The sequence below is a fragment of the Lissotriton helveticus genome, chromosome 4_1 (assembly GCF_964261635.1).
Source record: "Lissotriton helveticus chromosome 4_1, aLisHel1.1, whole genome shotgun sequence".
Lineage (NCBI taxonomy): Eukaryota > Metazoa > Chordata > Amphibia > Caudata > Salamandridae > Lissotriton > Lissotriton helveticus.
Window position 1 is genome coordinate 149580386 of NC_136063.1, and position 6746 is coordinate 149587131.

Genomic DNA, 6746 nt, shown 5'->3' on the forward strand with positions numbered 1-6746 from the left:
GCCGGGATCTGAGTCACCGGCGATGTGCTGGTGGCATCGCAAACATTGTAGTGCCTAACTGTGTTGTTCAGTAATGAACAGCTCCTGTTGTTACATATATGTTACTGTAAGAAAACGCTTGGCGATTACTTCCACTTTTCTTTTTCTTTAATTTTTGTGTTTATTTGTATGTGTAAATGTTCATTTTAAAGACACTTTTGGTGCCAGTACCAAGAGTGAAGACTGCTACGCAGCTAATGAGCCAAATAAACAATGTATTTGAAATCAAACATACAACAGTGACGAATTTAAGTAATCACTGTGTAAATAACAAATGTATGATCTTTTCCTCCAATATACCACGTTTTTGTTTACTCAGATAACTCAAATGGGCAGTTACTGAACCCCAAGGCATGAGGTATACATAGAGTTGCCACGTGGCCATTTGTTATTACACGAGGCCTTTATTTTTATGCCAAAGCAGGGAGAGTTAAATTAGAAAATAAGCAAAAGCCGGTATTTTTCGCCTTTGATATACAAACTCAAAACATTAAGTACAAGAAGAAATACTTTCAAAAGAATTTTAGAGGAGTCTCAGTGTCTCCTAGATGAGTATTAAATAAGGTCAAAACTGCAATGCTAATGTTGTTGACTAAGGATTTTACACTAATTCTTACTAAATAGCCTGCACTTGGACCCATCCAGAATCTTAAAATAGGAAAAAAATTGTATTTTTCTATGAAAAATGTGGCAACGGTGGGCAGGCTCCTCGGGCCTGTGGGTCTGCCCGCATACAGAGTACAGCCTGCCTTCACTAACTTGTTATGTTGCCCATCGCATTGGCACAGCACATGGCACAGAAAACTGCATACATGCCATCATTTGGGAACAGAACAAAGGAAGGTTTAAAACTGAAAATCACAGGAATTTAATGTTACCTTTTGTTTTGAATTGAAGTATAGGAAGGTATCAGCATAAGAAAGCTAAATTGTAGCCATCTTTTAATTAAAAGATCAATAATCTCCCTCATAACTCAGGAGAGTTGGCAAGAATGCACCAGCTATAAGGCAGAAACCTCCTCTCATTAGCTTGCACAAGCATGCTTGCATATACTAGGTATGTCAGTGTATGTGTAAGCATCAGCCTTCTTAAAATGGCTGAAACTAAATGCATGGACTTTAATCTTAGAACGCTCAATGACCAGTATGGTAACAATGACTCCATGACTCGAGGACACAACATTCACTGATAGCCAAATCAGCTAAACAGGATTACAAATCCCAGAATGCACTTAGGGGATAAGTGAAAGCCTAGTACTAGAAAGGTCTGTCCTTGATAAAAGGAGTGAGATGTTAACCCTACTCAACTGCAAATCTTTTCAAGGCTCAACAATATATATACCAACCCACAAGGCACTCGCATTTGTTTAGCCAAAAATGATCTTTTAGCTTTCAATGTGTTTATGCTTCCCCCCTCTCCAATGCAAATAATGGAGGTTCAAAACGTAACCAATCCAGGTTGCTTCTTTGCATTTTACGGACTTGTAGACATGCTTGTTCCATTGTAAAATCGCAACTAAATTTATCAGAATGCACTGAAAAATACCTGGCGTCAATGAGCTGCTCGATCATGGACATAGGAATCGTACAGCGGTTATCCAGTGAATGATGACAAAGGCCACTGCAATTATGCGACTGCTGTGATTTTCTCATAATTAGAGCTTTGCCGTATTTGCCACATAATCCATCACCTGTTGCATAATCAGCAGATCTTACCCAAAAAAAATGTGTTTCTAGCTCAAACAGTTCAGTATATCACTATATTTGGGTGTTAGACTGGCACTACAAAGGTGCAACTAAGGCCCAAAAAGTGTTAACAAGTTTAAAAGTGACAAAATAGTAAAGTCATACTATCATAAAATATACCGCATAATTTGCCTTTTCTTGGCGCATAATTTACTCAACCCGGCAGCGTGATTTGGCCCTCCACTCCCGCATAGTTCCAGTGGCCGTGATGATGACACAGATGGCGCATTTCAAAACCCAACTAGACCTCATCAGGCAAAGCAGCATTCTGTAATTCCTATTCTTGGTGAGTGTTAGCAATGCAAGGCAGGGTAAAGAGAAATGTGCTTATTTTGTATACTGAATTGTCCTTTAAAAACTTAGTAGTGGTAAAATACAATTCTCAACATTTTCATCTGTAAATGTCCGTTTCGTATAGGTGGGCACGCTCTGGCTTGGCTCGAGATCCTCTTGGATGAACTTTCATGTGGCTTCTGCCTAACACCCTTGCTCTACCCTTGTGCAAAGTTGAAGCCAAAGGGGCGTATTTACTAGGGGAGTTGTGTCACTGTTCCACCATGCAACATGGTGCAAGCGTGACTTAAGCCCCAAAAGCGATTTATGCACCACACAAGGCCACCTTGCGTGGCTCTCTGTGGCTTTATTAATCTGGAGTATTGCGGAGCAGCGCAAATTGCTGCATTGCGTTACTCTGCCATGGGAAGGCGTTCCATTGGCGTTGCCCATGGATTTTGACGCATATCCAGATTTATCGTCACTACTAGACCAGGGAATGCACCAAAAAGAAACCCCTTCTCGGGGGGGGGCATAATGAGGAGAAATATCTTTATTTCTCCTCGTTTCGTCCACTTTTTATGTGTGCTGCATTCTGCATTCACATAAAAAGAGGAATAGCCCTCTCAGGTTTGTTTTTGTGCAGGAAGGTGCCCCATTCCTGAACAAAAGCAATCCTGCATGCAACGCAAGCACCGTGCCTGCATTGGTGCAAGACAGCTAAAAAGGTGTTAGAACTGGGACAAAGTAGGAATGTGCTGTATTATTTTAAATACGATGCATTCCCGCCCTTTCCTGTCATGCATCAAGGTGATTTGCTGCACTGCAAGCAGTCACGGCTCCTGCAGGTAAACGAGGTGGGCGGGGGCGGAGTCGACAGACAGATTAGGGAAAAATAATTAAATAGATAAATCCTATTCCGTCGTCTGACCCCCCCCCCTCCCCCCTCCTCCCACCTTCCTGCCCACTACCCCTCCATGCTTACCTGCAGGCGCCACAACTGACTGTGTGACTTTGCCATAGTTAAGGCCCAAAGCATTAACACTGGTGATTAAAAAGAGAGACAAATTACCAGTTTCTCCACTTATTCAAACTGAGGCAAATGTTTGATTTCACTAATTCCCTTTTTTATTCATTACATCTCATTGAACCTATAATGTGACTTACTAATGTCAAAGTTAACTCGTGTTTAAGAAATGACCTTTTTTTAATTTTTAAGACGCGTTATCATATTTTATGTGATGTTAGTCGGATAGTTTACATTGCAAATATTTGGTTCAGCTCGGCAACCTGGACTCTTAGAGCCAATCCAGACCCTCGTGTGTCACTGTTAATTTTTTGGCTCGTTCACCTCCACCACTAGAAGGTAGCAATGCATGGATAAATTAACCAATTAAAATGAATAACCTAGGCGATCTTTCGGCGTTTACTGCTTAAACCCAACGTTTTCATGTTTGCCATGTATGACAATGATAGGTGATCATCAATCAGAAAAGAGCACGATAAATGCATACAGTTAATTTGTGTTTTGTAACTAGTTTTGTTTGCAGTTAATTGAACACCCAGAACCACAAATCCGGCTACTTTAAAATAGAATTGCGTGTTCCAATCGCCTTTCCAACATGGCCGCCATTTCTAATTTCACTGACCTGCACTTCCGATCACAGTCCTATTTCTAGGTCACGCAAGAGTGTGTTTCGCTTACACTAGAGAAGAGAGCGTCAAGTCGTGACATCATCGACAATATTTGCATACCCATGATGCTCCGCGTTATCAATAGAATGAAGGGCAATGTTCTTGCAAAGACATGTAAAAGTGTTAATTTTAACTAGACGTCGAAGATTACATACGAACCTAGCCATAAATGAACTCATTGTTAAAAAGTCTACTTATAATAGACACCCTTACTTTACAATATTACGAGAAAAAGACTTTATATAGAAACTGGAAATGTTTATGATTTGTGCTCGCTTCGGCAGCACATATACTAAAATTGGAACGATACAGAGAAGATTAGCATGGCCCCTGCGCAAGGATGACACGCAAATTCGTGAAGTGTTCCATATTTTGTCTTCCCCAATAAAAAAAGTTAATAGACATTAATGTAATTTGCTATTTTTTTGGGTCTATTTTCTACCCGTGAAGAGGCGCAATTTTGTCTTCCCCAATAAAAAAAGTTAATAGGCTTTACTGTAATTTGCAATTTTTTTGGTCTATTTTCTACCCGTGAAGAGGCGCCAAAAGTTCTACATTTGTATGTGTGCTTTACAATAGTCTTTAAAATGTGTTAATTGAAGCACGCACTAAGCGTCTCTTATATAGGTTAAAAGTAATTTTTGTTTTTCGATAAGCTGCGTCTTTCAGTTATTTAGGCCCAATGTCTTCGATGATGCCTGTTTTATTTAATGTGTCTGTGTTCTCAGTTCTCGATGCTTCTCGCGCGTGGCTACTGCAGAGCCACATACAGATGTGGGAGCGAACCTCCGATGTGCAGGGATTGTACACACACATCTAGTATGTGTTTGCACCCGCCTGTAGCATCCAGCTACAATAACTACAGACACATGTACTTGTATTAACTGGAGCTTTATTATTCACTTGTTACTCCTACCCTGTCCCTACTCTAACTGACTTCCCTCGCTCCTGCTCCTCCTCTTCCTGCCCTCCCCTTGTCTCCACCCACAACCACTAGTCTGCTAACTTCACAACATCTCCCCCTTTTGTAACAAAACAAATGAAACTCTGACTTCTTAGTCCATTTCTGCAATAAGTCTCCTGGGTGGACGTGTATTCCTCTGAGGTCGCGGCGACTTGACACTCGGACCAATGCTGTTCGGTGTTTCATCAGCAGGACTAATGTTCTCACAATCATCTGTCCGTGGTTCAGCCGAACCAGGAATGGCTATTTCACTGGATGCAGTTTCGGTGGTGTCCTGCGATAGTTTCTTGAAGTGTGAAATGTTTCTGGTGATGCGTCGCTGCTCCGATTCGGCAGTCAACATAGTTCCTTTCCTTTTTAGGTCTCGCCTGTCGATGCGCATGCGCATCGAGCAAGCGAGACTATAGGGGCTCATCCAGACTTTATCTAACTTGCAAGGAATCGTGGCGATTCCTTGCAGTGCCCGTGACTTTTAAGCTCAATGCGCATGTGCATTGAGCTTAAAAGCGCGTGCACATGCCCCCAGCCGCCTGCCTTGCCTACTCTCTCTCACAGCCTCCCCCAGCTCCGCCCCCTCACTACTTGATTGCACGGCCGCTAGGCCGTGCCTCCCCTACTCTCCTCCCCCCACCTCCTCTCCTCCCCTGCCTGCCTGCCGCTAGGCCGTGCCTCCCCTACTCTCCTCCCCCCTCCTCCTCCTACTGCCGTGTCGCACCTCTCCCCTCTCCGCCCCCTCCCCTGCCAGCCGTGTTACGGTGAAAGGCTTGTTTGTTTATTTTACCCGCCGTGTCTCTGCTGCTTCCCCCTGTCCTGTCTCTCCTCCTCTCCCTCTCTATACCCTCCCCCTCCCCCCCACCACTCCCATCAAGTCCCTCTGGCCCTTCCCTCCTCCCCGGACCCCTCCTCCCCTGCCCCCTCCTCCCCTGCCCCCTCCACCCTTTCTTGTTGTTACTAGGTAAATGGTAGTCTGCCAGCACCGCCCATCCTAGGAACTCCAGCACAAGCTTCTCCTGCCTCCGCCCAGAACTGTAACCAAACACTCAGCACAAGCTTTTCCCAATTCAACTTCAGACCGCCCTCCGCTTCACTGCCCAGAACTGTGTCGGAAGTGCGGGTCGGTTTGTGGCATATTCACCTTCCACCTCTAGCAGTCGCAGCACTTCTTACAGAATTCTGCGAAGTCGCTAATGCATCCAGGTGTTTCTTTTTCTGCTCTTACCTGCACGTTTGTACAAAGTAGGCATAGGACAATTTGGTTTGTATCCAGGTGTTTATTTACGTTGACAACTTCCTGCCGCAGATCTTTCAGTACGTAAAGGAAAGCCCCTTAACCCTAGTTATCGTAAAATGCATATCTCGCCCACCCAGACCTCTCTGCTATTGGTAAGGCGCGTGTCAGGGTTCTCTTTGAGCTCTCTAAAACAAAACATGATAACATGCGCCCAACATAAACAAAGTCTACATGCTTTAACAAACAGGACTCAGGGATCCGGGGTCACACATACTCCAGCTGCCTTTTGTCTCCGGCCAGCATGTGTTTGTGGGGGCGGGGCGATAACCTCCTGTTATCTCACTGGCTGTGTCTTATAAAACATATACACGCACATTAACATTTAGAAACACCTGGTAGGGGCGTAAAACAAGGGATTTTTCATTTGCATGGACCGGCAAGCAGAGTCAGGAATAGAAGGGGTCGAATCAACAGAGAAATCGACACCATGTTTGGCTAAAAGGAATGTCTCTTTCACAAATAGAAAAGACCGTCACTCCTGCTTAGAAAATCGCCTCCAAGCAGTTTAGCCTTGCCTTGTCTGTGTTTTGAGCAAAACAAGTGTCAGCCCTACTTCGTGACTTTTGCACGTCGTAAGTACGAAACCTGTAATCTTCAATGTTTAACGATGTTTTTATTAATTAGCCTCACCAAACCCATCTGCACACAATTGGGACTTGCCATTGTTTTGACCCTTCGCGCAGCCCCATCTCTTCCTTCCAGTTGCTTATTGTCAACTTTTTAAAGTTTAGAAAGTATT

General features: G+C 43.7%; 1 non-coding gene across 1 annotated transcript; it reads left to right on the plus strand.

Moving 5' to 3' along the window:
• Positions 1–4020: 4020 nt before the first annotated feature.
• LOC144829860 (U6 spliceosomal RNA) lies at positions 4021–4127 on the plus strand. The gene has a single exon (XR_013610852.1). It is a non-coding gene; the product is annotated as a U6 spliceosomal RNA (small nuclear RNA).
• Positions 4128–6746: the final 2619 nt, after the last annotated feature.